Below are 11867 nucleotides of genomic sequence, written 5' to 3'. Positions count from 1 at the left end.
TAGGAATACTCTCCTACCTGGTTAATAAGTAACTGGCCTCCTTTCAAACACAATTCAGAAATTAACACTTTGGTGAGGGCTTCACTGACTCCTGAATTGAACTCGATTCCAGTGGTGTAATGGTGGAAGAAGGACTTCAGCCCTTGCCTGCTTTGAAGAAAGAATTCAGCAAAGAGACCAAGACTGTGAACTAGAGACAGTGTTTATTAGAAGCCAAGTGTGTGTGGAAGATCACATGGGTGAACTCAGGGTGAGTTGTGTGCAGGAGAGGTGGTTTAAGTTCCTTATATGAGGGCAGATTTCCAGGTTGTCTCTGGCCAATCCTTTCACTTGTGCCTATGTTTAGTCTGTCAAAGGGCAGCAGGAAATCAATTACAGCTGTTCAGTCTGGGACCTCTCTATCTCCTACTCAAACTGACTTCTCTTTTGAACTCCTACTATTTTTATTATAGCACCACTCTCAAATTAATACCATTTATTTGTTTACATATTTCTTTCTTTTTAAGCCTACATAATATCTTTTATTCTTTTGTCTCTATCACATAGCACAATTCATAACACATAAAGGTATTTAATTATACTGAATCAAACACTGAGTTGATTTGAAAATAAACTAATGTGATCTAACAGAGTGAATACGGCTTCTGAAAGTAGAAATCCCAGCTTCCAGATCCACCTATGCTGACTACATTTATTTGTACAAATGAATACACTATGTTCTTAACCTCTGTATATTTTCATTTCCTAAAGTGTAAACTAAAGGTATTGGTTGAATTTCTAACATCACTTTCAGCATCACTACAGTGATTCAGATGGATATTCCTTATGCTTGACCTTTTTAACTGAGTTTTCATCAGTTAATGAAGAGCAGTCAGCATTCCTAGGCACAGAAAGTTAATATGATCACTGGAAATAAGGCTTTTGCTCAATCACTAAGAGCTAACTAGAATATTTGGCCATGAACACTTGAACACTTCCCAAAGCTATGCGATCTCTCACAATGACCTAAAAACAAACAGCAGTGTAATTTATAAAGCTTTTATCTATATAGAATTCATGCAATGAGCTTGGAGTCATTGCATTATGTTGAGTTTAAAAAGGATTACATCGTTAGGGCAGTTTGGAAACTGTGATTTACTGGAATGACTTAAAAGCTTATACACATACAATTAAACCATGTCATTAAAGAATAATCTCCTTTCCACATATTGCATTAAAAAACTGACTGCCAGGAACCAGTTATCAAAACAATATGATTTCAAATGAATTACATAAGCAATTCAGTATGTATTGCTCCATAAACAATACAGCAGTTCTAGCATTATGAAGATGAGGTTTACAAATGATTGAGTTGCCTTTGAACTGTTGCAACAAAGAGCCACATTAACTAAGAATATGAGACCTCATTATCAAAATTATGCTATTTTCTCCAGCTGCTTTTGTAAAAGATAGCTGTTTTTGATACTAGTATGTGAATAGAAATAGTATAATTTAGTGCAAAATAATCTATAAATATAAATAATATTCAGTGTTATCAACCAGTGTGGACTTATCTCATGTACATCACAGTGGTGAGGGCAAGGAATATGTCATTTCAAGGGGGTGTCTGCTGACTTACATTGATTATATAGTCTTAGATCATGGTCATTGTATTGGTTAATGTGCTCTGAAGACTGATAAGGGCAGTTCAGGTCATGATCTCCAGTAAGTTATTATTGCAATTCTATGTGGACATGTATAAAGAATCAAAACACTGTGGAATTTTCCCAGCTGAAAAAAATTGCTATAACTGTATTCAAATAACTATCAAGGTTTTAAAAATTACTTTCTGTTAAAAAAAATAAATAAGTTGCCTTTGAGTGAAGAATGTTATTTGTGTCAATACTAGGTCTCAGGTATATTCAATTTGAGATTTGAAAAGTGATTATTATTCTCCATATAACAGAAAACATGTTCACTCTTGTTTTTGGTGTAAGGCCAATATAACTGCCAAAACCTTAAAAATATTTTAGTACTGGGTTATTTCTAGGAAAGCAAAGGACTCATTCTTAGTGATAGTCTGTTTACCAAGACCATATTCCTGTATGAAAAATGGGAAGCACTTCCCCTTACTTACAGGAGCATCTATATTACTAGTGATCAGCATCACCTCAGGTATCCTGACTCTGATGCCACAATGCGCGAGTGTCCCACTGCTGCTGTAACAGGGTTTCTCGAATGCTGTGCTTTAAACAGCACAAATTCTACTCCTGCAGTTGTGGAAGTCAGAAGTCCAGGATGAGCCTGGCTGAGCAACAGTCAGGCTGTCATCCGGCTGCACTCCTTCTGAAGGCTGCGGAGAATCGGTTTCATTTGCCTTCTCCACCACCTCCCAGGGGCTGCCGCATTCCTGGGCTCACGGCCCCTTTCTCTGTCTTCAAAGCACATCACTCCAGCCTCTGCCGCCAGCATCCCTCCTTCTTTCTCTGATTTTCACACTTACTTTTCTCTAATAAGGATCCTATGGTTACATTCGGCCCATTTAGATAATTCTCCAGCATAAGCTCCCCACCTCAGTGTCCTTAACCGCGTTTTCAAAGTCCCTTTTATTATGTGAGGTACCCAATGCAAGGATTCTGGGGATAAGACATGAGATCCTTGAGGTGACATTTTTCTTTCTTTTTTTTTGGACACAGAGTTCTTTGTATCTGATAAAGTCTATGGTTTCCTTCCCAGAATAACATTTTTAAGGGCAAAAGGTAAAATTTGTAATTACACAATGGAAAAAATTATACTAAAATGCAATAATCAAAATATTTTAAAAAATAAATGTGTGCTATAGTAATATGTGTGCTTTTTAAGTTATTGCATAATTATTTTAATGTCTAATAATAACTAATAATAATTCTAATAATTTCAAAGTAATAATGGACATAATATTTGCAACCACTGTTGTGTAATATGAAAATATCTAACTTCTATTGTACTACTAATAGTGTGATTATGATTTTTTTCCCTGTACACTAGTAATTGTAGGAAATATTAAGCTTCAATTAGAAGTTAAGGCAAAAAATGTAATTTTTATTTCTACCCATGATCTTGGACTGCAAGTTAAGAACCCCTACACACATAGCAGAAAGAATTTATGAGTCATGTGTGTGTGTGTGCATATGATTCCCACCAAGTATGAGCCGAAAAGCATGCTGTTGTTCAACATTTCTTCAACTGTTTGCATTTACCTATGAGTCAGCTACTAACAGACAAATGAAATAATTATGGACAATTCTTTATTAGAAATCTATACTATGAGATTTGCATTCGGTTCAACATTAGACACTAAGGTATTCAGAAACATGGCGAATCCTTCTGTATGTATTCAAATTTCAATATGTCATCCTAAGGAATTTTAATATTTACTAAGCAATGAGATCTCTGCGTTGTCTAGCAGTTTGCACTCAATTTAGCATAATAAAACACACATATTCTGCTATGTGAAAACCATCCAAATGTGTGTTATGGTTTAATCATTTATGAATTCTTTTAGATAAAATTTTCTCTACACTTGTGTATAATAAGCAAGCTTATGTCCTCACAATTCAAAACAAAATAAGGGAGTTATACACTGTAAAGGCTGCAAGTTTACCTTCAAAAACAACTTTTTTTTTTCAAAAGATTGGCCCAATAAAACAAAAGTCTTTCATTTTTTACTTGGCTTTATTTCTTAATGTTTCATTTTTAATAAGGCCTAATATACAAGTATAATATGATCAGTTATACAGCTACTAAACATGTATGTCTGACTAACTAGGAAAGATTGAAATGTATTTTTTAAATTTTATTTTATTGATGTACAGCTGATCTACAATGTTGTGTTGATTTCTGTTGTATAGCAATATGATTCAGTTATATATATGTATATGTATTATACACAATATTATACACATACACACACACATATATATATATCCTTTTTTCCTATTCCTTTGCATTATGGTTAGTTTTAATATTTCCAGCATTTGCTGTCTCAGAAATTTAGGCCAAAATATTAAGCCTTATCTTAATATGTGGACATTTGAGAATTGGACTTGTAATGCTTTTAAAAGTTCTTTATAGTTTCACTTTAAAATAATTAGCGTGTTCCACTTAATTGTGGAGCCTGCTTGCAATTTCTGATCATGGATTATTTTATAATAATCATGCTTATATTTTCACAATCTAATGAGCACATCTTTCTGGTTAGTAGGAAACTGTAGGCCAAGTGCTACTGTTTAACCAAGAAAGCAGATTCACAGGCAGAAAAGGTCACATAGGGATGAATTTTTCAGTGTCAAATCCCTCTAAAACATTATTATAGCTTTTGTGTACATGGCAAGCAATTTGAGAAAAAGAAATGTTCTGCAGTAGTAATAAGAATAAGTAGTTACAGCACTGAAACATTTCATATTAATGTGTAAATTCCCACTTACATGGTCCCTACTTCATTCCTCCAATTATTAGGGAGTCAGCACTCTCATTTTTTGTGATTTCAAGTTCTATAATTTTTAGTGTATCTGACTGTGTTGTGTTGTGTATGTGTGTGCTGTACAACTTATATAAAACAGAAAATTGTCATGATGGACAAGTTTGAGAACATTTGAAAAAGTCTAATAAGATCAGCTAAATCAATGTTTTACTTTTTCTTGACTGAAATCTTTTTCTATACATCTTTCTTTTATTTATTTTTTTATGAGTTACAGCTTTAAATTATCACGGAATAGCTGAGGTATTAAAAATCCCAACTGCCGTGAAAGTCCTTATTAAAAAAAAAAACATGAGATAATATGTTCCTTTGATCAGAGAATGCGATAAATCCAAGTTCCTACTCTGGGAGTCATAAGTGACATTTTCTAAGTGGAATGTTATGATTAGAATCAAGGAAGTGAGCACAACTTGAGAAATGTCATTTTTTTATTATTTGCCATTAAATATTAAAAATTTTGGCAGTGATCTGCCAAAGATATCAAATGTGATTGCATATAATAAAATATAAAATTTGAGTAGTATGATTTTGTGAAGGAAGTGGCAACTCACTCCAGTATTACCTGGAGAATCCCGTGGACAAAGAAGCCTGGGAGTCTATGGGGTTGCAAGAGTCGGACACAACTGAGCAACCAAGCGCGCACACACAGTATGATTTGAAGAGTCAGAAATTACAGGCCTAAAAAATTACAGACCTGATAATATACTTATTTTTATTTGCTGCATTTAGTGTTCATTTTCCAAATATTCGTTATGCTGGGCCTAGGTAAGGAAAAGATGAACACTCCACAGTGTTCTTCTCCAAACTCATAGTTTGGTAAAGAAGGTTGCAAATGAACCAACCAAAACCATGATATATTCCATAAAGCGGCAAAGTAGATACACATATAAAGTGTTTTGAAAGCAGAGAGTGAAGCACAGTTTTAATTTTAAAATATTTACAAAACCTTTCAAGATAGAATTACATTTCGTTGAAGCATATAGCAAGATTGGAATTCTGACTCTATCACTTAACTGAGTTCGTGAAAGACATTTGATTTTTGAATCTTGGATATAAGAAGATATCACTTATGTGTGGACAGTGATACAAATGAACTTATTTACAAAACAGAAACAGACTCACAGACTTAGAGAGTGAATTTATGGCTAGCAAAGGGGAGAAGTGGGAGAGGGATAAATTAGGAGACTTGGGATTAACAGATACACACTACTACATATAAAATAGATATACAATGTGGCCCTACTGTATAGTACAGGGAACTATACTCAATATTTTGTAATAATCTGTAAGGGAAGAGAATCTGAAAAAGAATATATCCATATATCTATGAATTTAGATTATTTATGTCTGAATCACTTTGTTATACACCTGAAACTAACACAACATTGTAAATCAACTACACTTCAATTAAAAAATGCTTTACTTCTTAAAAATTGATTTTTAGTCTTTTTTAGGAACTCACCAAGGAACAGGAGATTTCCTCTCAGAAGTTGTGATAGTGAAGTAAAATGGTTAGGAAATTAGGCTGCCTGATTTTGAGTCTTATCTCTTTACTTTAGCTCTGGTTAACCTTGGTCTGTTTATTCAACTTCTCTTGAGTTAAGCTAAACAAAAGTTAAACCAGATGGTTATCTGCGTGGCCCCTCTTACATACCATTTTATGATTATAACTCAGTAGCAGTTTTAGTAATGGTGCTTGGGGCTTGCTTCAGCAGGAAATTTACTTTAAGCAAAGTCTGAGTATTTTCTTTTGACCCAGTTGCTAGGGTTGCTACCAAGAGATTTTCATGCTGGGACAATCACAAAACCTTGCAAAATGCTATCAGGACTAATGAAATATAGCTTCCTTTTCTTTAAAGGAGAGTCCTACCCTAATTGAGATGTTCTGTTAAGTCCTGTACTTTTGGTGGGAATGAGGGTATTCTAAATTGTGAAGATAGGATTTGGATAACTAAAGGTTGGAGCAGTTCCTGTCTGGATCAACCAGGCAATCTATTAAACACCCTTAAGCTAATGCAGGGGGAGAAAAGAATGCCTGATTTAACTTAGAAACTCTGGGAATGCTTCATTCCACACCCAGTAACACACTAAGAAGGAAATTGTCTTTTATGCTCTGGAACTGATAGAATTAAATTTTAGCCAGAGGTTTACTAAGAAGATTTCTCAGACTCTTATGATGTTTAATCAAAGAAGAAGATAGGTGACTTCCAGGTAAGGTGGGAAAGTAGTGCATGCATGTTTGTTCAACTCCTTTAGCTGAACTTTAAATTCAATTAAAAGAATCCCACATGCAAATAAAGTAAAACAAAAACTGAACAAAAGTAAACAAAACCAAAACAAAAAAAAAAAGGAAGAAAAAGAAAAGACAACTGGAAAATAAACTTTTTCTATACTGAAATTAATGAACAACTGCAATTTCATATGTACATCTTAAAAAAGTTTGCCTTTATTATACAAATAATAATTATTAATAATTATATAATTGTAATTGTTATTATACAAAATAATGACCAAAGTGGAATACAGCTTTGAAATATGATGTAGATCTCTAATTCTGAGTCCAGAGCAACCAGATGGAAATGAGGATGTTGATGAAAGACCGCACTGAGAGCCATGCTGGAAGAAGTCTGGGTAGTGGATGTGGGTGTTGCTTGGAATGGAGAAACTCTGCTTCACCTCTATTTCTTCAGTGTTGAGCAGGGGTAATTTATGTCATACAGAAGGAGAGCACTTCACATCTCACCCTTGAGTTGTCTGTCTGTCCTGCTGGAGTCTATGCCATCCACATTTGGGAAATCCTCCTCACTCAACCCACCAGCAATGAACTCTAAGCATGTGGCTTTTCTAAATCAGCTAGACAATTTCTCATCCATCTGTGGTTTAACTTCATCATTTTAATGTTGATCCTACTTCTTGCTATGAACTTTTTGCAGTAAAGCGTATTTGCCCAACCTTCAATCTCTACTCATAAGCAACTTTCATCCTTTATTGACCCACTGATTTTTAGGACCCTCAAATACTTTTCCCTCCTAAGAAATCTTTATGGAGCTTTATTCTTTTATGACATCTCATGTTCTCCCTCATGACACAGTTATTTCTGTTTATAGTGCAAGTTCCTTAAGATAGAAATCATGCTGACTTTGTCTTTATTTATTTCCCATATCTCCTAGTATAGTTCTTCTCATAAAGCAATCATTCTTTGAATGAATGAATCAATCTACTTTTTTTTTTGAGAATCAGATGAATATAAAAGCTTTTAACTCCTAAAATGTGTATATATATATTTTTTCTCAGAACAGTGCAAATCTCAGCTGAGTACAGCATTATCTTTCAAGGTCTTGGAATTCGTCATTGTGAAGCAAATGAGTTCCTCAGTTCTCTTTGACTTTGCCAGACCTCTGACGTGATAAATACCACCCTTAACCTTGAAAATCTGTTTACAGCTCAGGTGGCTTGAAAATTCTTTCTCAAATATTCAATCATCTCACATAAATTGCCTTGACTTTTCTAAGTGTATTCCTTGTATGTCATTACATCATTTGTCCAAGATTATGGGCAGAATTATTCTGTGTTTTCTCTTGCTGAAGTCCTTATTTTTTAGGGAAATTTATTTTTCCTTTAACCTCCTTTCTCATATAACATTTTATGCACACAAATGTGTGTGTAACATATATGTAATTCAAAAGTGTGGCGATTAGAGGAACAGCCATGAGAACATGAACAATTTACAGTTCTCCAAGCCCTCCTTCCCATTTCTCTATCTTATTCATATTGGCTAGATTTTGTGTTTCTACTTCCCCAGCTTTTTTTCTTAAATTTTAATTTGGAAGTTTAATTTATTATATAAATTATTAATATAAATTATTATATAAAGTAAAACTTGCAAGAATAGTGCAAAGAACACCTATATACTTATATATACTCATATTTATGTACATATTTACATACATACACATATGTTGGAGAGGAGGAGAGTTAATATATATATGTATTCTTAGAATCTTTTGAGAGTAAGTTGCAGATATCATTATCTTCCTTTATCTCTACATATTTCAGTGTGATTCCCTAAGAATAAGATGCTATATTTTTATACAATCATAGGACAGTTTCCAGCTTCAGTAAATGTATCATTGACATAATACTCTTACCTAATTTACTGTTCATATGTTCAAGTTCTTATCTTGGTTTGTGAGTCTTTATACACATTATTAATAACATATAATATAATCATAGTATATAAAATAGTGGATAATAAAAGTTTTAATTATTTTCAGTGTAATCTCCTAATAGGTCAGTGATTTCTAAATTGCTCCATGGATACTTGGGACTTTACAAATTGGAAAATAAATGTAGCTTAATGAAGGGACACAGGGCTGAGAGCCATGAGAGCCAGTGGCAATCACTCAACTTTAAGAGCTTCTTCAGTTATTTTGTGACTAAATGTTCAGTCTAGGTGTTTTCCACTCAAAGCCAGTAAAGAGGCAAGGTTGATGGAAAGGAAAATTTGCTATATTTTGGATACCAGCAAGCGAGATGAGTGGAGGGTGGACTCCAGGCTGACTCCCCCAGCACCCAACCCCACAGCTGACAACCAGTGGGCAAGAACTTTTATAGACAGATGGAGGAAGCCACATGTAGAAACAGTACAGTCACCTCTCCCCACTTTTTTCTCTGACTACTTCACAATGTGTTGCTTTCCTAAATTTCTTTCACATCTACTACTTTTATAAAGTCCTGCTCCATTTCAATTTGCTTTCTTGATTTTCAAGCCAGCTTTGTGAAATGAGGCTTATGATTTAAAATTTTTGGTCCCTGGCTTCCTTTTAAGAACTTTTTTGTGAACCATAGTTTTCTGGGCTTTATACTAGCATTGTTATCTATAGCAATCTTCTGACTTAAGAATCTTTTCCACATTTGATGAATGAAGAAAAGAAGGTCAGAGAGGTCTGTCTACATTTCAAAAGTCACACAGTCCAGAAATATCAGAGCAAGCATCTGAACTCAGATCTGACTTGAAATTGTTGCTTTTGTTTCTTTGTTTTTATTGCTTATCAGATCTAAACAAGATGTGTCTTATGAGCACTGAAGTTCCACAGTTTGGTTTCATCATGATGTTAATTCTGACCCTGATTATCTCCACTCATTCCCTCCTACATTTAATCTTCCCTACACCTACAGTGCTCCTTCCTGCCACAGCGGTTGCACTCAGGGCTTCCCTACCACACCACTTTATCCATAGTCACGTCTCACCTACCTTCATGGTCATCTCTCCCCGCTTCTTTCTCTGACTACTTCATGATGTGTTGCTTTCCTAAATTCCTTTCACATCTACTACTTTTATGATTATTTTTGTTCTTCATTATATTTTCTCCTTAGAGTTTAAAATGTCTCCATTCAAAAAAATGTCTCCTAGCATGTCTGCAAGTAATAAAAAGGCAAGAATTATACCATATATGTCTTTTTATCACACTCTATCATTATTTGATGTTGGACATGAGTTGAAAGCTTAGTTCCTAATGACTAAGTTCCTTCTTACCGTTGATCTGCAGATTATTTGAAAAGTTAGAAACATGACACCAGCATATATTAATATAATTTCCAAATTTTGGTCTTCATTTCTTTTTATCCAGTCCAATTTTATGCAATAATTTGTTCACTTACAGTTATTTGTCCAAAACTATGGTCTTTATTGTTGATAGTCTACAGTAAGAGTCTGCCTGTCTATATGCTTTCAGGTCAATAATGACTGATGCTACCCATTAAACACCTATAATATGCTAAACTTTATTACAATTTAATCTCATAAAATAAATTAGGATTGCTGTATTTGTATGCATCATCTCCAATCCCCAAATGACTTATCAAGGCAGCCACTATTTATATGGAAGCCAAGTATTAAGGCTCTGAAGGATTTGTCAAAGACTGCCCCAGTGAAGACAAAAGTTATTATTGTAAGCTAGTGGGGTATGATTTCAAAGTCTCTGAAATTTTCTCCATACTTTCTTCATCTTTATTTCATGGAATTTAAAACTATAGGATATAATCATATACTGATATATATGTTTAATGTGTACAAATATATGTTAAACAAAATCAACAGGTATTTTTTTTTCTGATATAGTAAAAAGGAAGTCAGTAGTTGAGGTTCAATATTTTGTTTCTTTTGCTGTACTATCTATATTATTTATATTAAGCATTTTGATGATGTTTAAAATCCGTGGGAAAATGAACTAGATAGGAAAGAACATAACACAGGCACTTTGAAAGAAAATCATGTCTATCATTCATTGAAATAATACTAGCAGTCCCAAATTATTGTATTCTTATAATAGTTCTTTCATCTAAGACAACATAAAAATCTTGTCATTTTTTAAAAAACAGGTACTAATGCCAAAATTTCTCAAATATTAGATGACAGATGATTATTTCATACTACACATACATATTTATGAATCTAGCTTATTTTGTATTTTGTAGCATTAAAAATATTGGTTAACAACACAGATAGAAGCTGAAGTCAACAGATAAAAGTCAAGAAAATATGTACTCTCCATAAAAAGTACCAGAGCCAACAAACTACAGATAGATTTAATTATTTTTAAGAAACTTCCCAGAAATAATTTATCCTGGGTCATGCTTGTGAAATAATTCATTGATTAAATCAACAAGCCAGGGAGACATGAATCCTGGAAACTGAAGATAAAGTTTAATCTTAGAAAGGTTAACCTGATCATGAAAGAATGTTAAAATGACAAAAATGTTAGTAACTGATAAGCTCAAGAAGGCAATGAGGAGAGTGGAAATTAGACAAGAGAAAGGGACTGTGATCCCAAACATTTAGCCCTGGTTGGTTGCATATAACCAAAATACAGAAAATCTCTAAAATACAGAAAATCAGTTTAGGAGAGAACCAAAGCTTGGGGGATGTGCCTTTGGAACATCTGTGGGTTATAATAATAAACTCAGTAAACAACATTTTTCTATAACATCTATTTTCCAGAATCATCAGGAAAGGACTGAGCTCTTCAGAAAATTGTCTGATTATTAGGTCAGGATAATATTAGCTTCCCCTCCATTTGAAATAAGTAAAGTGGAATTCAGTATATAAGTCATGTTATGGTCAGAGGATCTGCACACAGTAATATGATTCAGAAACTTGGAGCAAGCACTTAAAACTGACTTTAGACAGAAAGTGCAGGGACAAGACCTGCTTGACATGGGTCTTATCTCACCCTTCCACCAGAGCTATTGTTGTTTAGTCGCTAAGTCATGTCCAACTCTTTGCAACCCCATGGACAGCAGTATGCCAGGCTCCTCTGTCCTCCACTATCTCCTGGTTGCTGTTGTTCAGTTGCTCAGTTGTGTCTGA

The 11867-nt window shown here is 34.0% G+C and overlaps 1 long non-coding RNA gene across 1 annotated transcript in view; it reads left to right on the top strand.

Annotated features, from left to right (window-relative positions):
* LOC139034202 (uncharacterized) overlaps positions 1-11867 on the top strand; it is a 110545-nt gene that overhangs the window by 2804 nt on the left and 95874 nt on the right. The window contains exon 2 of the long non-coding RNA XR_011486631.1: positions 4-250. This is a non-coding gene — a long non-coding RNA (uncharacterized lncRNA). The remainder of the gene's footprint in view (positions 1-3; positions 251-11867) is intronic.

The sequence above is a fragment of the Odocoileus virginianus genome, unplaced genomic scaffold, assembly GCF_023699985.2.
Source record: "Odocoileus virginianus isolate 20LAN1187 ecotype Illinois unplaced genomic scaffold, Ovbor_1.2 Unplaced_Contig_41, whole genome shotgun sequence".
NCBI lineage: Eukaryota > Metazoa > Chordata > Mammalia > Artiodactyla > Cervidae > Odocoileus > Odocoileus virginianus.
The sequence above is the reverse complement of the archived record's forward strand: the minus strand, read 5'-3'. Positions and strand labels throughout refer to the sequence as shown.